Source organism: Ciconia boyciana, chromosome 3, assembly GCF_034638445.1.
Source record: "Ciconia boyciana chromosome 3, ASM3463844v1, whole genome shotgun sequence".
NCBI classification, from domain to species: Eukaryota; Metazoa; Chordata; class Aves; order Ciconiiformes; family Ciconiidae; genus Ciconia; species Ciconia boyciana.
Window position 1 is genome coordinate 54,349,583 of NC_132936.1, and position 23,227 is coordinate 54,372,809.

At 40.5% G+C, this 23,227-nt stretch overlaps 1 long non-coding RNA gene across 1 annotated transcript in view; it reads right to left on the minus strand.

Annotated features, from left to right (window-relative positions):
- Positions 1–7,016: 7,016 nt before the first annotated feature.
- Positions 7,017–23,227, minus strand: part of LOC140650015 (uncharacterized) — a 67,555-nt gene continuing 51,344 nt past the window's right edge. Inside the window, exons 6-7 of the long non-coding RNA XR_012041823.1 lie at positions 14,607–14,808; positions 7,017–7,090 (exon numbers count right to left, since the gene is read on the minus strand). This is a non-coding gene — a long non-coding RNA (uncharacterized lncRNA). The remainder of the gene's footprint in view (positions 7,091–14,606; positions 14,809–23,227) is intronic.

Sequence of the window (23,227 nt, forward strand, 5' to 3'; positions counted from 1 at the left end):
TTTCTTGAAAAAATGTCCTATAAGAAGCAGACAACTCCATTATATGACCTACATACTATGTTAGAGATACACGTAGATTGAAGCCACCATTCAAACAAATGTGAAACATGTATTTTCAGCTGTGAATGATAAATGAATTATTATCTTGGATGTGAAGACTAATACAAATGATGGCTGGCTACCTTCTGACTAATTCAAAGACGTATTCCACAAAGCATACAAATCAAAACCTATTTCCATTTGTATAGAAGCTTTCCCATTTTTTAAACAGCTTTTACATTTTAAAATATACTTCCAGCTGCTATAAGTTTTGATATAGGCTCTACCATTGGCAGAACACATGGAAATTTCAAGAAGTTTATTCCAAATCTGAGCAAAATGAACACTGCCATCATGATACATTTAGCACCACCACCTCCTTCTTCTTTACCTTTCTGCACAAACATGCATGTACCTGCACACACAAATGGATGAAGAGAAATAAGGTTCCTCACCCAAATTTGAGAGGAAGGCATTTATGGCTCTCACAGCCATTGTGTTTCTTTCTTCTGTCGGTTTGCTTCTCTTCTAATCCATGCAGCATCAATGAAGAGGGCAGCTTGGTCGAAACTCACTTATTTTGTTCCAAGCCAACTCCCAAAGCCTATCTCCAGAGGCCACTGTCTAGCCTTTGTTTCTCTCAGATGAATTTCATTCTGTTTCCAGAAGCTCTGTTCCAATACTCACAAAATTTGTCATTTTACTTTTAATATTCAAGTATTTGTTCTGGAATCGCTTTAAACTGTCATTCAGGGAGCACCAAAGTGCAACAGTGCATGAATTTAATTTACTGAATCATAGCTAACCACTATAGCTTGAAGGAGGAATAACCAACTCTTTGTAACCAATCCACTGAATCCAATTCAAGTTAGCAGATAGTTGTAAATACCCTATATACCCTATATATATATGAGGTCATCATCATGCAAAACACAAACTAACAAAAAACGAACAAAAAGAAAGGGATGAAATTTAATGTCTTCACCTCCTTAGAAACTAATCACCTTTATCTATACTCACTGCCATAGGCTTCCTTGATAGCAAATTTAAAAAATTCCATATGCAAATGGCCATCATCATCATGTTGCTTAGACGCTCACTCTGGGATGAGATGGCAACAGTGAGAGGAATAGCTTATACAATTTTATATAGGTTATACAATCTTTTAGGCTTTTAACTTAGCTGAGATGGATTCTACCTTTATTTAGCACACTGTATATGAAGAAGAGGGAGCCAGACCCTTCTCAGTGGTGGCCAGTGACAGGATAAGAGGCAATGGGCACAAATTGAAACATATTAAATTCTATCTGAATGTAAGCAAACACTTTTTTACTGTGAGGTGGTCAAACGCTGGAACAGGCTGCCAAAGAGACATTGCGAAATCTCCATTCTTGGACATACACAAAACCAGACTGCACACAGTCCTGGGCAACCTATTCTAGCTGACCTTTCTTGAGCAGGGGGAGTGGGCTAGATGATCTAGAAAGGTTCCTTCCACCATCAACAATTCTATGATTCTGTGATACATTGCAAAGTTTTACTAAATAATGGTTGCATTTCACTTTGAAATCAGTTTTGTGTTACGAGCTTGATATATAGCATAATTAAGACTATGCGAGAATGAGTTTTCTGCTAGATGTGTTTCTAAAAAAGAGAAACCCCAAAAGAAATCTGTCTCAGCAAATGTAAATAGTAGTTTGATAGCTAACAATTACTGAGTAAGACAATATGTAAAGAGGAGCCAAGCTCTTTCAATATCCACATGAAGTGTTATTGTATAGAGGGCTTGAAAGTAGACTAGAAGCAGTAGTTAACTCCTCCCACATTTGGAAATAAAGCTATCAAAATCTAACACAATGGTAAAGTACAGTGATACTGCTGTCAACTTGATATAGTCTTCTTTCTTTTCCTTTTTATAAAGAAGAAGAAATAAATTATGTAAGAGGCAAACTGATAAAATTACAATTTCTGACATTTTTTACATCCTTATAATATTAAGAAAGGACAAAACCCAATGAGAATGAATGAAGAACTACTTCCCTTCATTCTTCTGACACTGAGTTATTCATTGTAGTCACAAGTAACCTCTTTTTGCACTATATCACCATACCTGAAAAGTTCTTGGATGAAACTTGACAACATTCTTAACTTTCCTCTGTCCAGTGTTTTTTTGTGACTAGGTTTCCCAATTTACTTCTTCTACCTAATGAAAGGCTTGAGTCATGGGAGGAATATTGGAATGAATTAATTCATGATTTCAGGTATAATAGCTTTGCTAATCACTGTAGCCAATCCAGTCACTAATTTCAGGTACTCTGAGCTTCAGCCTGTCCACTTTGACATCATCTCAAACTTTAAAATACACTCTATTGCAAGTGGACTGAATAATTAAAAATCTTTGATGCCACCGTGGATTTTGTCTATAGATTACCCATATGTATACTTTAGCCTTTAGGAACCTTTTAGCTGTTGCCCTGCAAACATCTACTAATGAATTTAGTCTAGTAATTGCAAGAACACTCATAGGGCAATATTCATATTTATCTGAGGCAAAGATTCCCACAGTCAAAGCAAGGGGGGATAAAATCAGTACAGAATCGATTAAGGAAAAAAAAAAAACACCAAACAAAAAAACCCCCTAACATAGCCAATAATGACAAAAGGGGAAAAGAGGTGGAATCAGTTAACCAGCTAAAGGAGTATAGCAAATAACCCTGTAAAAAGTGGTATCAAAGCCTCTGTTGTTGCCCATACCACAGACTGATTATCCCAGGAACAACATGGGCCATTTGGAGCCAGTGGAGTTGACTATGGGATTTCTTGAAGACTTTTCTTGTCCTGTGGTTCTGTATTTTAAACCTAAACAAAAAATTAAGCAGCAGGCAACATTGAACAGGCCTGAAGTCCTCCTCTGTTAGCACAAGATGCTAAGCAAGGAATGGCAGGAGAGTAGCTTTATGGGTAACGTCATTCCTAGGTAATCACGATGTGGCTCACAATTCCCTTTCCTCCAATCTGCAGTGCTGCAACATGTTTTAACAAACACAAAATCTTTATTCAAGCTTTGTTCAACTTTCCATGACAAGGTTCATAACAGGCAGTATCTCTCTGGAAGTAGATGTGGCTTCTGATTAATACTAAGTCTGATTCTTCTGATGATTAAATATGAGAATTTTTAATGGGCAAATCCTTTGAGAAGCAAAAGCATAATCAGAGTGAAAACATCTGCCTTGCCTGCTAACCAGCTGGAGATAGGAAAATCTTACCAAACACAATGTAGGACAATTTGCTGTTACGAATTATTTATTTATTAATTATGCTTTACACCAACAGGGAGACATTTTCCATAGTATTAAGACCCAGTCTTATGCTTGGATATGTATTAAAGAATGATGGACCCAAGTTTAAGAACGTTAAATACCTGCTCTCCACTCCTTTCTCAGAGGTGGTTTTGGCTGTCTATTCTCAGCCTTTCAAATTTACTAGTGATGCATTTTATCTGTCCCTCTATGTGAAGCTGGGCAATTCTTTTTGAACATTTTGTAACTCTAATGCATCCTTCTTTGCTTTTTGTTTTCCATATTCCTGAAAAAATTAAGTATTTCATTTCAAGTTGAATAGAATATCCCATGCAACACAAAGTGACATTTTTGGGTGTTTTGCTTTGTCAAGTAAAAATTATTTTTTTTATTCCCTTTGATCTGTACTAGTTTTATTTTTATTTATAAATTCTACTGCTGAACCAATAAAATCAATTACTCGTGTTGGCCTAGTTTCATCTGCAAAGATTTTGCTGCCTCCTTCTACCAAAGAAGGGGTTCCCAAAGCACTGGAGCGCTATCACTGTTAGCAACATCTCAGAGATCATCACAATTCAATCTTGTAGTTGGCACTACTGTAAAAGCGATACGATTTTATAGTCAGCTACAGTTTCACGAGGGGCACGGTTTGGGAAGAACCACTTCGAAGGCAGATAGAACTGTTTCTGAACACGGTTCCCAAAGCAGATGACATACCTACCCACTATTTTAGGAGGAAAAACAGGTGCTTTGTGGCTATTGAATATTCTGGGCCTGATTCAAACACAGGGTAAATGAGAACAGTTTCATTTTATATAAAGTAGAGGGCTTTTTGGGTCATTCTAGCCCTAATATAAATGAGTAAAGTTATGCTGAAGAATTGTAAAAGGCTTGAAATGACCTTTAATCTTTATGGGATAATCCAAATCTGGTTTTAATTTAGGAATGCTCTATCTCCATATTTTACAGATGAGAGATTCAAGCCTACTTAGCCTGGAGATGTATTATATAGAAGCACCTATCTCTGGTTGATGGCTTATACCACCACAGACGAAGTGTAATAAAACAGGTATTTTAGCCATCAAAATTTACTCACACACTGCTAATCTTACAAGAGGATACACAATGTATTTTGCAACCCAACATCCACCAAATGGTCACACGTCTGGGAGAAATCACTGGAAAGAGTCAGGTCAAAAAAGGACAGGTCCAATTGCATGGCAGGATAGAGTTGCACCGACAGACAAAAGCCCTAGGTGCAGAGGGTATTTGAGGCTCCTTTCTCTAATCTAATGGACAACAGATGTGCCTTAGTGAGGACAGGACTAATCCTCAAATATCCCATACCCCCTGCTATAAGAAACAATGGGAGTTGTTCATACAAGAAGAATGCCCCAAGCTGAATTTTCCAGGAATGGGATGGGATGAGATTCTTCCTCTGGCTGAGTGCAGAAGAGGGCATTGTAACTGCGTTTGAAGTGATGAATGGTGCATCTAACCAGCTGGAGAAGGCCACCTGCATGCCATGCGCTGGCAGACGTGGAAGTACTTGTGGAGTAGTCAATAACTCCTTGGATTGACAGGGGCAGATTGTGCAGCCTTTTGGCAAATGGTGGCTTCAAACAGTAGATTTACACTTACCCTCAAACCAGGACAAGAGCAACTCCAACTTATGCGTGAGTGTTTGTGTGTGTGTGCATAGACGTCGCATTTTATAAACCCCCTTGTTGACTCATTCCAGAAGTGAGGCAGGAGATTTTTCATTGTGCAGCTTGCACCATGTGCCAGCAGGACAGGATGAATTGAAGACAGTATTCCAAGTAGCCTAATATATTCTTGCTGTTGTAGTTAACTTTCAGTACAAAGCAGGAGGAAAACAAAGGGCTAAAGAAAGAAAAATTCAGAAAGATCTATACAGTCCAGGGAACCTGAAAGGGATTAACTTGGTCTCCCAGGCATGATTCGTTATGCTGATCTGAGAATAAGACAACATGGGACTGTGGTAGCTGCCGACCTGCTAAGCCCCTTGGAAGTCTCAATTGGCAAATATCGCATCCCTTCCTGAATGACTTGCTCCATCTGTGTTTGCTAGGGTCCACATTGACAGCTGCCTGCCATCTTGGCAAGAAAGTCGATGCAATTTGAGAATCTGCAGTGGATGTCTAGCGCATGCATACAAAAATCCCACAGCTTTTAGGCTAACAAAGCCTGTTAGCTAGCCACTCCAGTAAATAAAGAAGTCCATGCATCCCAGTGTATAAACTAATTCCAAAATCATTAGGAGTGCTTGAATCCATTAACACAGTGGTGGCTGAACATGCATTTACTCACACAAGGTAGTGTCAAGAACTGAAGACTTCTGTATGCATTAACTCCCACTTAGTGGATTCAAATCTGGAAGGTATATAATGTTTCTTCAAAAAAAAGGGAGCTACATCAATCTATCTCATTCATGATCTACAGACAGCTGATATTCAAGAGGGTTAATAATTAGCTTTCATTTTAGTAACTTTATCAAAACACAGAGGATATAAATTTCTTGCTATGAATGCATATCATTGAATACATAATGAGAGCATCATAATCATAAGAGGAGGTAAAGAACAAATCAGTGAACAAGGAAAGAACAAAGAATTGAGAATTCCACCCATTGCTACTCATCCATTTGAGTAAGAGATGAGCTGCCAAGGAGGAGTACAACTGCTGGTTACACTGCTATATTCTTATAGGTCCTCCAGAAAGACAGAAAAATATTAACACTTATCATTTATAACATGCTGCTTAGTGGAATGAAAATACAAATCCCTGCCTATTTGTGATTAGTCCAACCACCCTTTATTCAGAAATAAAGATATCATCAATGGTTTTATACGGAAATTATTTACTGTTTACTGGGTATTTACTATATATTTTCTTTTGTGTTACTTTAGTTTTGCATGGTTACAGATTCATACATTAGGCCAGAGTTTTCTGATAGCATTTTAAAGAGGAGAAAATACCTCATAAAACAACAAAAAACATCATGGTTTCATTTTGCCTTCAGGTTCATGCATTGAAACCAACTGAAGCCTCAGGGTAGAGAAATTTAGGTCACATTCGTGCAAAACAGTTCTGCTGCCACAGTACTAGTTACTCCTGCTTGCATAACTGATATTTTCAAGAAAGCAAAGTAGTCCATTTCTTAAAGAATATTTGTTCAAGAGATTCAACAAAAAAAAAATTTAAAACCAAAAGTTGAGCTCTAACAAGCAGATTGTCCCAAGAGGCTACATTATAAACCAGTAAAGATGTTCAGGCAAGATGCCTGCAGCATTATTCACTGGCCCTCTCACCCTTAACCACTCTGCGGGATGAAGCATTGACCTCACTCTGTCCTGTGTGACTGAACCACAACCAGGTGACTTCTCCTGGAGGACCTGAGTACCCTGGAAGCAGGAGAGAGAGAGCAAATCTTGGGTGTCTGTAGCAAAACGTTTGCAACTATGCTTAGCTTTAGGATGGGCTACAGAGACTTAGGGAAGTTGCTCACTCCCTCCCGTTCTGGACTACAGCTCGGGACAGTGTCAGTTCCAGCTCTTGGGGAACAAAAAACCCACACAAACTGCGCAAGTTCATCTGCAACACAAAGGCTAGCTTCAAAATATGATCTCTAGTGAGGGAGGCTTCTGTAAAACCCACCAGTGAGCAGACTTCACCCTCCGGCATCTTCTGAGCCCCTTCTCCATTGCAGGGAATATGTGGTTTTGGCACAGCTGGAAAAAAAGAATAAGATGCTGGTTTGAGAAGGAGCATAGCTGAGGCTGGGAGGGTCAGTGCTGAGTCATCAGAAACATCAGTTTCTGACAGCCTTTTGTGCAGCTTTCTGTGCCAGGAGAGAGTGAATTTGGCCCATTACAAATACTGCATGGTAGGTTAGGATAATACAGCTGCGGTAGTCCAGTTTTATGTGCTGCCTATTAATAAATGATATTGCTCCAGTGGTTTTCTAACAGTTCAACAGGAGTTCACCGACTTTCATCTCTGTTATTAGAACATTCCGCTATATTTATTTATTTGTTTGTTTGGGGGCTTGCATAATCCACCCCCCACACTCCCTCTACTCACCAAAAACTTTCAGTCAATTTGCATAGTTAATTGACAAAATGTCGGCTTAGATAGTGTCTCATCCTTGAGCACTGCTTTGTTTAATATGTTTCCAATTCCTACGATTACCTCCCTTAGGCACAAAGCTGAGTAAATAGACTGGCCTTTCACCGTACCTTGAAGGTCAACTAATTCAGGGTCTGTCAAGCTACTGGGTGATGTGGATGTTAAAGCCAAGGATCCTGCACCAGTACAGCTTTGCTTTCTGCCCCCAGACATTCTTTATGTCTCCATAAAAAGCCAACTCTCAGGAGCTAGGCATAGGGAGGTTAATCCTTATTACTAGTGTCACTGGAAAAAGCTTATGACAGATGCACAGTGGGTCCCCCTTTGGAAGATTGTGCATAACTGAGAGCATGGGAAGGATGTTTTGCACAGAACTGCCAGGAGGCTTAGAAACTGTATTAGAAAAAGGATGGTTTTTTCACTGCATAGCTCATTTAATGAACCTCTGTGCCTCAGGGTAAGGGAATGTACAGTATTTGAGCAGATAATCTATGTGATGTAACAAATTAACTTCTGAAAAGAAGCTCAATAGTTATGCAAAGCTGTATCTTGCTTTCTTTTGAATAACTAAACCCCACATCCAAGTTCTTGCTGTAAGATAGATGGCTTGTGCTCTGCTATTACACTTGGTAGCAAAAATAGTAATAGGAAGAATGAAAAATAATGTTTCCAGCTTAGTGGGACACCATTGCATAAGCAGCATGAATAAATGGGAAGGGTACCTCTTCAACCATCCTGCTTCCAAAAGGAAAGTTTTAATGGAAAAAAAAAATCCCCTTTTAGCATAGATTGGTGTTATTGGAAGGGAGGGGATAAAACCATACAGTAGCTGGATCGCATAGAATCCTAATTAGCAAGAGTCACTAAGTTGCAGGTTTGTGCTATGATCTAACTAAAGCACTTGCAGAGGTTTTTCACTGTCCCACTGGGGCTGGACTGATGTCCTGAAGGTTAGATGGGGCTGCATAATTCCCTAGTGCCTGCCTGGGCTGATGGTGGGCACTGATTCTTTCCTCAGCAGCTGCTTACAAGGTGTCTGTTACAGACTCCTTTCAGGCTTCTTGTCCCCTGGACCATTCCTCTTTGCTCCATGGAGAGGTCCTCTGTTTCACCCACCGCATATCCCTGCACGACAGAGAGCACAGGACGCTCCCTGCATTAAAGCCACTGTGATCACACCATAACCAATCTAACAAAAGCACAATTTGTCTTTGCTCTAAATGAATTCCTGCCTTCCAAAAAGCCAAAATAGTTTAAAAGTTAAAATAGGGTGCCCAAAATTTCGTAAACAACCAGGCCTCACGATTTCTAACAAAAGTGAATGCAAAATGAACTGGAGCTGGTTCATTACACATGAAGGCTTGCAGGGAAGCAGTTAACATTGTTTACCAGCTGCATTAAGACTTTCTTACAACCTAGGTAAGTGGTTTCATGGAGGCAGTTTTCTGAGTAGTAAGAAAAATCTCACTACAGCTTTTGGCTCAGGGCAGCCAAGCCAAAAATAGGCAAGAAACGAAAATAATGCTATCTGAGTGAAAGTTTAGTGTAAAATACAGAGCTGTTCTCACTCAGCCCCCTTCTGTACTATTCAGAGTTTCCAAAGAGAAAAGTTTTATGCTTAGTGAAGAGCTCTCATTTTGGTGTAACTGAGTTTAAGGTATTCTATTTATTTCCAGGGACATGAGAGTCTTTGGAAATTTCTTTTGGTTTGATATATCAAAAAAGTTGACCTTGTAATGGGTTTGTTTACCTTTTGAAAGTATTTCTGTGTTAATTTCCTGATGAGGGCACAAAATAAAATGGCCATTTTGTACCAAGCTAAATCAAGTAATGCAAGAGAAGGAAATAAAGACAAACCAATTACACTCTGCATCTTTCTCAACATGTTGAACGGGAGATCCTGCACTTGGTTGCTGCAAAATATGAGCTTCAGAGCAATATACATTCTAGGGGACAATACAGTGCTTATATTAGGAATTAAAACCTCCCCAAATGCAGCATATTTTAGATCTTTGCTTCAGGGTATTATCTTATCATCATTAATTCCAAAGCTAAGGAGCGGTCTGAATAGCAGGAGGTCTAAACCAAATAACAAAAATATGAAATGACTTAACGTGAGGTCGGAAAGAGACATAGGGTTCAGTAATCAACCACTTAGCTTCAAGTTTTAGGCATATACTTGTCTTTAGCACATGAGTAACCCTATAGAATGCAAGTCTTTGAAGGGCAGGTTATTAAAAGTCACACAGCAGTAGTAAATAACAGCTGTGGGGGAGCTGAGGAGTGGGAGAGGAGTTGGACTTTAATCTTGTCACTCCTTCAAGAATGATTGTTCCCTGTCCTGACCTTGAACTAGTGTGATTTTCTGAAGGGAGAAATTCCAAGTTTGTGGAGAAAAAGGAAACATTCCTCTGGCAGATTATTTTGTTAATAGCAGATGTCTGAAACTGCTGGGATACTTGGAATGTCCCAGTAAGTCCCAACAGAGAAGGTTTAAAGGGCAGAGGACAGGTGAGGTGGTTAGATATGTGTATCAATGCCATTTCTGATGTGGCTGTCTTCTTCAGGCATTTGCATATTTGCTCTCTCTGATCTCTAATTAGACCTGGAACCAGAACTCCAAATGCAAACATGCCTCTGCTGAGGGCTGGAGTCTGTATTTGGCCAGAAGAAAATGTTGCCTCTCAGTCTCACCTCGAGTATAAACATACACATGCAAGTGCAATTACAATGTAGAACAAATCTCATTGGAGGCAGAATTTCTTAATTTGTGCTGCAGCCTAAACAATCACTGAGTGAACAGACTAAGGTCTTTTCAGCTTAGCTGGAATCAACTTAGACGGCAAGTAATGAATCTAATTGTTACGCTAGTTTCCATGTCAAAATAACAGATGTACAGTATAACGGAGGAGGGGAAACTTGGTTTTTGTTTGTCGAGCAGGTGTTACATTAACTATCACATGGAAGTTTCTCAAGTGCATTTGGAGCCAGTTGGAAGGGAGCCAAGAGCACAGCTTCCATTTCATCCTCTGGACATCCAGCTGTGTAGCTGCATAAGCCCCCAGAAGCAGCTGAGGCACTGAAGACAGTGACACCTTGTCACTTTTCCCTCAACCATTTCTAATGTCCCACCCCAAATATCAAATAAATAACACACCCAGGGACTGTCCTCCCCCAGCTACATATACCATGACCCAGCTGCCAGATATGCCTACCAGAGCATGCTAGGCAGACCGGGGGGACAGCAAGTTACCCCCAGCCTCCAGCGATTACTGTGCTCAGCACATCAGGGAATGGAAATAAGTCTGCACATGTGCGAAAAGGACTTTTGGGAAGGATCAGTGGGGCTGTAGAGGCGACACAATGATAAGCTCTGTTGTAAAGAAATGAGTTGACATGCCAGGCAACTACAGTCCCACTGGAAACCAGCATCTGTTTAATAGCAGCACATAGAAAACTTAGCCTGCAATTAGGCTGAAGCTGTCATCAACAGGCCAAGAGAAGCTTAACGCTGTTACAGGAGCTGAGGTGGCTATCAAGTGCAGTCTATCTTCTCGGAACAATTCTTCCATGGCCAAAAGACTTGGAAACTCATGCTTATACTTTGCACAAAGCTCTTCACCTAAACAGTGCTTAAGCTGTGGACAAAGGGGAAGTCCCAAGGATGGGATGGCACCATAATGCAGATTCCCAGTGTTCAAATAAGGTAGGACTGCAAAATAACCTGGAACCAGAGTGCTGGCCTCAGAAATGTGAAAGGTTACAGCGTGGTTTTTAAGCTACAGAGGAAGGGAAAGCTAATAGGTACACGAGACAGCACTATTCACAAGCAAGCTCCTTGCAGGAGTTAACTTATTTGTAACAGCTGAAAAAAGGCCAGGGGAGTGTTTTTAAATAAATGCAAAAATAAGTAAACTCAAACATCTGTTTTGATGTAATAGGCGTTCAGAAACTCAGTGAAAGCAAGACAACCTGTGTGACACTGATAATAAGGATAACACTGTACACAAATGACAAAGTACTGTGCAGTTGTGCAGAGAGTGCTATGTTTTAAGGGATGAAAGTAAATAAATCTAAGTTATTGGCAAGAACAAGGAATACCTATACACCTACACATTAAAGTACTATATTGACATTGGAATATATGCATTAGAGCTGCGCCTGTGACTGAGCAGGATGGGAGATAACAGGGGTAGACTTCAGATGTTACAACAGGGTGTGATGCAGAAATAAAATTTTTGGATACTATAACCAACTACTTATTGAAGCAACTAATTGATGAAGTCACAAGAGAAGAAAATGCCCTTATTTTAGTAGTGAATGGTGCCCAGGCTCTGTTTTGCTCTGCATGACTGTATTCAGTATGCTCAGATTCAGCATTCTTGCTAGAGCAAAAAAAAAACCAAACCCACCAAACCTCCCAACCCTGTAACTGTAGTAGCTTACTTCAGGAAGAAAAAGGAATCACTAAAATTAGGAAGCTTGTTAAATTAAAAGGTGCGGCTAAAAGGATAAAAATGCTTACAGCTGCCATGGAGACATTTTATAAAATAAAAATGAGATGTTCAGAGGAAATGTACACTGCAATCAAAAGACTGTAAAAACCTTAAGAAAAGTTAGCATAATTAAAAGGGAGAGTACAAGAAACTATTAAAAGCATCATGACATCTTTCAAAAATAGAAGTTTGTGAAAGAAACAGAAAGCTGAGAAGAGTAAAAAGGCTGGTAAATGTATAATAAGGTGTCAAAAGAGATTCTGAGAAAGGGCTTGCTAGTCACATAAAAGCTGTATTTTCCCAAAAACACAAAACAGGGAGCAAGTGAGTCTTCAGAGCTCAGGAGTGACTGAAGTACGAGGGCACTCTAAGAAGCCATAAAACAAAAGACAAATGATCAGTTAAAATTGGTATTTGCTACAGAGATGTTTGCAAGGTTTCTGTTAGAGGGAAGTTTGAGAAAGCTTTTAAAATTAAAATATCAACAGCTTTAGGGGAAAAAAAAAATCTCTAATAACATTCTCCCAGCTGTCCTAAAACCATCTCAGCTATGAATATCCTGGCTATTAACTGTGGTGCGTAGCTTTGTCACTCAACCTTGAGAGGTTTTGTTTTAAGAGTTTTGTTTTAAGAGTTTTGCTTTAAGACTTTACAGGAGGCTCTAGAGAAAAAAAGCCTGACAAATGAGACTGATTTCTGTACCAGGTAAATTGGTCAATTACAGTAAGAATAACATCTGTAGATAATTAAATAATACAGTAAGAGCAGTCAATCTAGCCTTTCTAAGAGGAAGTTACACTGGACAAAGGTATGTGAAGTGACAAGTGCTGTTGTCAGGGCACAGCGGGGCCCGGGGCTCCCCTGGGCCGGGACCAGCGGGGCCCCCAGGACAGGGCCTGGCAGGCAGGGCCTGTCCCACCCGCGGCCAGGAGCAGGGCAGCCGGGGACACTGGGGCAGCCCCAGCCCCGGGCATGCGGCACCTCCCTGGGGACAGGGACAGGCCGAGGTCAGGCCGGGACATGGGCCTGTGGTGGGCCTGGCTTGGAGGGGCCCATGGCCGGGCCAGGCAGGGCTGGGGGTAGCTGGGGACTGGCCCTGCTGCGGCATCACCAGGGCCGGGGCTGACGGCCCCGGGGCCTGACATGGGGTCCTGGGCCTTGGGGGGGCCGGGCAGGGACAGCCAGGCATGGGGGTGCCCTCAGGGCCCAGGTGACTTTGCTAGAGGTTCCCCTTGACAGATTTCTTCTTTGACAGATTTCTTGAACTTTGCTAAAGGTTCCCCTTGACAGATTTCTTCACCGCAGGTTTAAAAAAAAGTTTTCATAAGATAGTAACTCGCTAAGAAAGGAAAGTAGGCATAGTAAATGGTGAGGGTTTTCATAGCAGATGGAGTCTGCCAGGGACGCGGATTGCACACAGGGACCGTGCTGGAAACTGTGTTCATATATGTTCATGTTGTTCATAAACTACATGGAAATGGTGCAAACAGATGTGGAAAAGCTCATTAATGATAGTTATCCATGATATTAAAAAATAAAACTGTGCATGTTTGTTCCTGTACCTCAACACTGCACGGCTGTGACAGAAAACTATACTGTGTGACCGGGCAACAAAATGGCAATCAAAATTCAGTGTTTGTAAATGCACAGTGACTGTCAGGGGACAAAAGCACACTGCCTGGACACAGTGCCCAGGTCCACACTTGCTGTCGCTGCTTGGGGATGAAATCCAAAAGGCCCCGTTGAAAGCTCTTCACAACGTGTTAGATGCTGAGCAGGAGTCAGAACAGCAACCAGTACAAAACCCAGATAACAGAGGCGTCACGTGGCTCCTGTCTGAGGAAAAGTTACACAAGCCAAAAGCCTTAATCTCTGCAAAGAAATGATTGAGGGGAGAACTGTGAGAGCTTCATAAAAATACGAATAGTCTAGAGAAAATTAATTTGCAATGATTACTCACAATTTTTCATAAAACCAGAACAAGAAGAAACCCAATGAAATTGGGCAGCAGGTTTGTACAAGCAAAACCCCCTTATTTTCATGTATTAGAAGATTACATTACAGAACCCATTGCCACAGGGTGTTTAGATGTCAGTAGTCTAAGACAAGCATTGGATGCTATTAAACAAATTCATGGAAAAGTAGTTTATTAAACTTGAAGATACAATGCCATTTACTTCTCAGGGAGCCCAAAACACAGATTAGAGGAAGACAGGAGAATGTAATGAGGTATGATGTGCAATAACTAATAAATATATGTATATATATATAAAATTCTATACTGCTAGACTATTTATCTGAGATTGCATTAAAGGCAACTGTGAGGGTATGGGACGAGATGGATCTTTAGCACGATTTGCAACAATGTTAATATTATTTTTCCTAAGTTGATACAGTGCTATTGACAATGATTCTACCTATTGCATCTTCCCATTCATTACTGCTGAAATTAGTTTCTTCCTTCCTCAGACCCTAATGTATTTCATCTCACATAAAGAGGTTCCACCCCTATGCTGGAAACACTCCCAACATATTTTTTAGTTAAACTGTTGCTAGTATCACTTTGCATACCTGGAATTTAATAAATGCCTAGCAGTGAAAGGGAAAAAGCAATTGTCCTTACTGTGAAATTGCATATTCCTGAATCCAATAAGGTGAGAGGTGTCGATTCGTAGCTCCTGAGGCTGTAGCTTCAAAAACATTTCCTTTTTTTTTAAACAGATGAATTCTTGCTGGGGTCAGTTCCTTGACCCAGTTCATGGCCCAGCCACATGGTCATTAGCATTGCTGTAAGGATGTTTGTAGAAATGCATGGACGGCCAGGTCTAGAAGAAGGGGAAGACAGGACATCATTTAAGCAGCAGCCTCCACTTGTATTGGTTGAAAAAGCTTTGAGAGGAAAACAGAAAAATACAAGCAGAATGATTTTTTTCTACACCAAGCAGTAGGGGAACCTGCATCTTTCTAATCGTGTCATCATACAGAGGTATTAAATAGGCGGACATAAAAGGCAACACGTCCTGCTGCAGGAATGAAGAGGGAAACAGCTGCTCTTTGGAAGGCAGAATGTCATCTTCCTGCAGGATACAATGCTACGAGATAACACACAGCATCACATGCATTCTCCGAAGAGTGTAGCCAGATGAAGTCAGACAAGTACTGGCTCGTATGGTTAGACTTTACTGCCCCAGCTAGCCGTAACCCATGCTTCTCCTAATGCACTTTAGTTGACACCACACTTGACGTTTTGCCACTCAAATTATTCAAACAAGCACCTTTTAATCCAGTGCTTAAAAAGTTTGAATGAACAGCAATGAAAAACTGTTAGCTAGTGGAAGAGGCTAGTTTGTCCCACACAGTGTTAATTAAGCATTCCTAAAGATCCAGTTCCAGCTTTTATTATGCCATGCCAACATTTAATGCTTTGGAATATGCTGAGGAAAATTCTCTTCTTTCAAAACCCCTGCTGAAGCAGGGAGGGAAATTACCTTACTGCCATCTACTCTTACAATCTGCCAAGTAGAGCTATAAAATAATAAATATAATGTAAAAAGATGTAAGCATCAGACCTTTGATCTCATGTATACACATCAATAAAGTAACTGCAAAGCAAAGCAGGTGGGCAGCTGTACTTTCAGTTCTGAAATACAGTAATTACCTCCCCTTGACACACTGATGTACCTATCTGCCAAGCTGCTAGACATCCATCACTGAGCAATATGCAACTGTTGCCTGTGTGGCAGATTGGACTTTGCCTGTCAAGTTGGAGCTTTGCCTCTGATGGCATGCTCAGTCTGTATCACAGTGCCCTGCAAGGACTATTCTTCTAGAATTGTATGGCAGCAGCATAGACAGGCTTTCTGCTGTGGCCAGCAGTAATATCCTTTCAACATCAGTGTATGAAAGTGCCTGTATTTACACTGCACACTCTAAGTGGGGCTATCAAAGCTGCAATAACTTCTGTCATCATCTTGGCTCTGTTTTGTGTCCTTCCTCACAGCCTTAAAGCAGGTCCACATACTATTCTGAACCTTATCAATAAAGAATGCATGCCTACATTCCTCACACTGAGGTAGCCAGTAGGGTTTACCTTGACATCTGTTTCTACACCAGTCAAAGATGTAATTTTCCCCATTTCTCTTCACATCACAGACCAGGGGTGTGTCTCTTGATGCAAAAGTGGTTGACAAACAACCCCCCAGCTTTGCATATTCATCTCACAGAAGGTTGCACTTACTGAGCCCTTCTCCCAGTTCAGACCCTGAGACAGGATGTGTCTCAGAGACCAAGCCTTAAGATGAATCCTTCTATTTACAGGACACAGCATTCCCTGAACTCTCACTACCCAAAAAAGATTAAGAACCCAGAATAATGGAAAAGAGCGTGAGTCACTGTTTTTCCCCAGCCTAACTTTTATGCCATGATACCTAAGCAGTAGGCAACTGGCCCAGTAAGGAGATTGAGTGTGCCTCAGTCTTGGTACATTGGCCCCTTAGAGTCACTGGAAAGAGAAGGAAGTGCCCCAGGGACTGACTGAGGAGGACTAAAACCCCTTGCTTTGAAGAAAGTCTACACATGGTTACTGCAGATCACCCTACTGAGCTAGAAGGCAGGCTAGCTCCTCAGGCATTGGAGGTCTAGCTCGCTTCAGTCTAAACACACTCCTGAGGAAAATGCCAGTTTTATTTATGCTGTAAACAGCGGCTGAAGTAATTCCTAAAAACTTAGCCATATGTCTGTTGCCATAATGGGACCCCCTTCCTCACTCATGTACTCCAGTATCCCTTCCACAAACGAGATGAACGATCAACATTTAGACTCATTATAGTACAGGCTGTCATACATTAAAATTCATACGCACGTTTCAGTCTGCGATGGTGAAGAGCGGCACACCCCAGTCACTTGAGGAAACTACAAACACAGTGCAGAAGCTCACTGAAGATTTGGACTGATTAAATCTGGAGGATGCATTCACCCTCCTTTCAAAAGCATCAGGGGATAACATGATCAAAGGAAAAATGCTCCTTAAGCTGTTTATCTTTGCAAAGAATGACCTGATGACATTTAATGGGATGATTAGGCATAGCTATGGTTTAACGCATATTTAAAAGATTATTTCCATGATTAACTGGTTGTCAGAAAGCAAGTATCTAATGACAATGGAAAAGGAATTTCATCAGTGCCTTCCAAAAGATGATTTGCACTCATGGTCTTGATATGCAGCTCTTTAATTGGGTCATCTCTTAGTGGTGTGTCAGAAGCAGAATTGTAGGTTACTTTAAAATTGGATTTTTAAAATTACATTGAAAGGGGTCTCTTCTCAGGTAGGCTAACAGAATCAGCAGTCAAAGTGTCTGAATCTAGATAACAGAGGTGCTATTGTTTCTCACATCAATTTACATATGCCTTTTTGGGACAGAAGAGAAAAGGGAAGGATGTAGAGGGGAAAAATATGCTTCTGTTGAAGTTAAATACAGACATATGGAGCCTTCATATTTTAGGCCATGGCTTCAATGCTTGAATCCAGACCACTGAAATTATAAGCTGCTACAATTTAGCTTATTAAAAGTCAGAGGATCCAAAGGACTGACTGACATGTGTTGAGTATTACGCAAAAGAGCACACAACACATGATGAAGCCTTCAAATACACGTACAGCTAGAGGCTGAAATTAAGTAACTGCTCCAGCACAAGGTACAAGCTTTGCAGGAACATGTAAATAAGTCTGATTAACCAGGCACCATACTTCTAAAACTTTCTCCTTTTTTTTCCCCCTCTTCTGTCTGAAGTATTGAGGTATCTTTGATCAAGTGGAAGAACACTGAAGGGGTCAGCTTCCATCTCAGATCAAACCCGCAGACTTTGCCATTATTCAGGATTTACGTAACATAAATGACCAGACCCATTGTATAGGGGAAACCTAGCTGTGTAGCTGTAACGAAGCCACTTTCTTGGGTTTCAGGAAATAGAGAACTTAAGAGGGGTGTCTCCATGGCTCCTTTAATAGTTCTCAAGTATTGCTTAGTCGGAGATATTGAATTCTCTGACATATTGAAGGGAAAGCAGGGGAATTGTGCCCTCCCCAGCAAAACATCTTCTCTGTCCCTCTGTGCAGGTTTTCTCACAAGACAAGGAAAACTAGCCCATAATTTGGCTTATGTTTTCCTATTTGCACAGGGGAACTCAAATAAATGAGCTCATAATGAACAATCTGCCAGCAAGCACTGCAAACATATTATTTACACAGAACCACACACCAGAATACCTGCATAATCAAAAGTACACCTGCAGCTTTAATTATATGAAAATCATGTCAACAAAGAGCAATAGAAGCACCATGTTTCCAGCTTTTTATTTTAAACCCCATGTTTCATTTCAGTCTTACAGAGGCTTTCAGATCCAGAAGTTAATTCTAAGGTTGACTGTAGAGGTTGGACTGATTCTAGGCTCTAGGCTGACTGAGGAAGCCAAAAAATAATATTTTTTCCCAGCTGATGGCCTCCCATACTAGAAGACAAATGTCTACAAAAGCGTTCCTGACTTTTTACTTCTCTGTGATTTTTGGCTGACCCTTATTTTAGGTGTTTAGCCCAAATATTGTGTTAAGTGTCAAAAGTGATACCCACTGTTGCCTCAAAGGCTAAAGATGTTTCAAAATTCACCTTGCTATACAACAAAGCTAAAAGAACAGGGTCAGAGTGACTTTCTCTCAGTACCATTACAGAACTTCTTTAAAACTGAAAACCATTTTATTATTAAAACTGTATTTTCTCTGTGTTTTTAGCTTCCAGTTTCCATAGCCCTAATCCAGTCTTTTTGCCCTTTTGGTGTTTATATATAGCTTATAGGAGCTTATACAACCACTTCCCTAGAAAACAAATCTTCAGTAGTAATTAAGTTCTAATAACATACTACAGATACAGACAAATTAGCAGCTTCGGCACTCAGAGGGAGGTATAACACAGCTATTGCATTTATTCATGTAGCACATTTGTGTTATCAGTCATAAAAGGTAAAGAATTTTCTACCTCTTTTCACTTCATCTTCCTATGCAGCTAACATTCTTAGCTAGGTTTGCTGAGGAAACATTATTTTCCTGCAAAAGTTGGTAAGATTTCCAAGAATAAATTCTAAATTGGAACCAAAAAGTCAAAACAAACTTCAAAAATTGGTATTCTCTAAAAATATCAAAACAAACACTTGTTAAAAATTAACTTACTACCTTGAATTGACTTCTAATCAAAAGTCTTCATGAACTGAGAAAATTAAAACCATGGCTTTTGCTAATGCCAACTTTCTGGCAATTTTATACTTTTGCAGAGAGCAAAATAGTTTGAGAAAAAAGTTCAAAGAGATATCTAGAAAAATACATCAGTGTGTCTCAGCTTGGAAAGAACTGAAGGGACAAACCATCTCATTTGTGCTTGCCTTTAGTGGCCTCCAAACCAGCAACAGCCCAGGGCTTGAGTGAATGCAGTCCATGAGTCAGTACTCAAATCACTTTTCACAGTGTCCTCACTGGCTATAAAGAGCTGACAGTGGTATGGAGCTGCAGCGACTGTGTGGATGGAGAGTATGGGGAGGCTGGTGAACCATGCGCTGACCCGCTGTATGGGAGCACACTTATACATTGAGCTGTACTACTGAGAAAGAAAGGAGCCATTTTAGTTCCCTGTTATATCCACATTTTCCTTGCCTAGAATTTGGACTTGAGTTGCCCCTACTCAGTCTTGTAATGTTTCCGTTTTCTCTACCAATAGTCAGTTTTGCAAAATACAATATGAAGATGATTTGAAGTGACCATTAACAGTTTAAAAACTCATACTAAGGATGATTTTGAAATCTTCTGAAATATAAATGAAAACATTTTTACAAGGTTTTCCCCAGACTGCTATAAATACTGACGTTTTCAGGCTATGAGACACATCATAAAGTCCTCTCCTTTGCTTTTTTTCTCTGCAAGGATGATACTTGAAAGCCAAAGAACAAATGGGTGAAGGCACATGTCTACCACAACCAAAGCAGATCACTGTTTGATAAAATTTTCCTCATTACTCATGTTTAAAGAAAATCTTTGGAGGGTTGGAGAATTTTTCTTTCTCTTTTTGTCTTTGTTTCTCTTTCCTTCTCTTTCCCTCTTTCACTCTTTCTCTGTCTCTCCCTCTTTCTCTCTTTTTCTTTCTCTCTTTCTCCCTTTTTCTGTTTCTCCTTCCTTCCTTCCTTTCATTATTTCTTTTTCTTTCTGTTTTTCTTCCTTTCTTTCCTTTCATTCTTTATTTTTTATTTCCTTTTTCTTTCTCTCTTTCCCACTTTCTCGCTCTTTCTTTCTTTCTCTCTCTCTTTCTTTCTCTTTCTCTTTTTCTCTTTCTGTCTTTCCCTTTCTTTCGTTTTCTCTCCTCTTGTCTCCTTCTCTCTTTCTCTCCTTCTTTCCACTGTTCCTTCCCTCGACCCCAAGAAACCAGCAAAATAGATTAATTTTGGAGATTTCCTTTCTTCCTCTTCTTTACTCTTGTGGTAACCACTTCTCTAGAGTCAGTGCACCCACTCCCTGTGTTTGGCAGAGGACACAGGTCAGTATAAGGGTGGGAAGAGAGGGTTATTATCTTACCTACACACTTCTGCACATGCTGTCAGGGTCAGGCCTAGATTTCATGTCAGTTCACATAGGCACAAGCTGGTGCTCCCAGAGCTGTGGCACTTGGTACCAGGTTATGCCTCCACAAGGCAGCTCTCAAAATGGACATACTGCTGGCCTTGCCTTTCTTATGGCTCCATCCTCCTGGACAGACTTACTAACTGGCCACAGAGGTTTTCAGGATCACTTTTATTGGGAAGGGACTAGAATGAGAGTTTGGGGAGCTGGAAGTACTTTTAATGTCCTCCTAATACCAATCACTTTGTCAAGGTGGGAGAGTCAGTACTTAATATTGTCTGTGTTGGTTCTTTTAGTTTACATGAGACTTTTGCTTCACATGGCACTCAGGTTCAGAAGCTGTGAACAAACAAAGAAAGTCTTCTGCCCTTCTAAAATTATCTGCCACTTTTTTCTGCGTCCTCTTCCTCAGACACAACCATGGTGTCTTTATTTGGGCAAAATTCCTGCTATTGTTGTCAGCAAGGGAGCAAGAGACCAGGAGCAAGCCTTCTGCTAAGATGGTGGCTTCCCCTATGAATGGTAATTATTGCATGTCTAAGGCTATTCTTTTTCAACTAGAGCTTCTGACAGACTTGCGGTGACATTTTAAAATTGGGTGTCTCAGCTATTCACTCCCTGAGCTGCCCACCCCACCCCCGGGGGGACACTGCTAGCCTCAGGACAGCATAATCTAAGCTGCTCACAACTCAGCTTCTGTTTTCAGCTGGTCATGTAAGGTAAACCAGCTCTGATTTCAGTTTATCTTAGTGTGTTGCACAAATCAGTGTGGTAATTCAAATGCTCCTTTATAGGAGATCTCTAACTCATGGGCGACGCCATCCAGAAGACAGGCAGGGCAGACAGCTAGAGGCTGTCTTCAGACATCTGATTTTAATTTACTGCAGTGAGTCGGGCAGAGTTCTTATTTCCATGTACTTCCATTTGGGAGTAGGTTGGATTTCCAAAAACACTAAGTGGTTCAGGAGCATAACTACTGTAAAAAATTAATCAGACTAGTGAGCCTAAGTCACTTTGGGACAGCTAAGAATTTCACTGATCACAGTTAGAGCTTTTTTAATATCCTCCTCCGTTTGCCTTCTAGCATAAGGACGCTCTGGTTTATTTATGCTTCATTTATTATGAAAAAACACCCAATATTTCATGTCAACAAGATAGTCAGTGCTTGTATCTAGTGGGAAGCAGCATGATGAAATCACTATTAGGACAAAGTTTTCGTCTCTTCTAGAGGGGAAAGGCAGGATATCCCAAATAAGCGACACGCATTTATTCAGACTCTTCCTCATGATGAAAACCATCAGCTAACTTTCACACAGAGGCAAACCCAGCCTTCGTATAACCTCAGCAAAATCAGTGACAGTATTACCAGGGTTGAAATCGGTTCTGTATATCTTAATGCAAACATATTTACAGCATATGCGCACACTGTATAGCCACGGACCTACACTTTTGGTCTGTGACAAATAAGGTCAGCATATTAAAAAAAAAAAAAAGAAGACAACAAAGAAGCTGCATAAAAACACATCCTGTATTGACTGAAAGTCCTGAAATCCGTTACACTGCCAGCTAGGAAAAATGGAAAGCAACCCACTTAGAAAGGTCACCTAATGAACTGATTTATCCCACCTCTGAACAAAGAGCACTTGGAGAAAGACAACAAAATTGTCAAAACACAGACACCAGCAAAGAATAATTTTCTTTTCCACTAATGTGCATTAGTTCTAAGCTCAAAGTCTTGCTGTGCTCCACAGCAATGCAGAACTCTTCTAAATACCCCAGCAACTGCCTTTTAATCTTAGAGCAGAGTGGAGAGGAAAAGACACTGTACATGGACCTTAGCATTAATGCTTGAACCCTTCCCTCTATCTTTCCACTGCTTGCCTTGTTTCAAGTGTGTGGTCCATGACACAAATTCACTTCATTTTTAGATCAAAGAAGGCATTTTAGCTTACACCCCACAGGCATGTAGTTCACAGACAAATTATTCCCAGTTTCCACTTCTATACTTCAAATGTGTTAAGAATACAGCATGAAAGCTAAAAATAGTTCAGTGTGTATGCTGTATAAATACAAATAATGAGGGCTCCCTTCATTTAGTCCTCTCCAAATCTCAAGCTTTTAATAGCAGAGATAAATGGCTTGGTCTTCTCATGAAGTTTATCAGCCTTGACGGGACTGAAGAGAAATTCATTCTGATTTAATGTCTGTAAGGAATCCTTGGTAAAGTGAATCCAGTGGCGTCCCACTCATTTCCTACTGAACTGTAGCTGACCTCTTTCTACCCCTTTGCAATGTGCAAAATTGGCAACCTCCAAAAAAACCAGTTCCTCTAAGTCAAAGCAGAGATTTGTCAAACAAACAGCCTGATCTACAGAAGGGATTTTAGTGTCAGGTCCTCTAACATTCTCACAGGGAGAATGAACATGTAGAGTGGAATTCCTCACCTTGCACAGAAAGCAGGAGAAAGGTCCTCCCATTCAAACACAAGTCTTTTAATTCAGTTGTCACTGTGACCTTTGGAGGAGACATCTGAAAGCTACATTGATTTTAAAAGGGGACATAACCCTTATGATTCCCAAACTCTGCAGAAT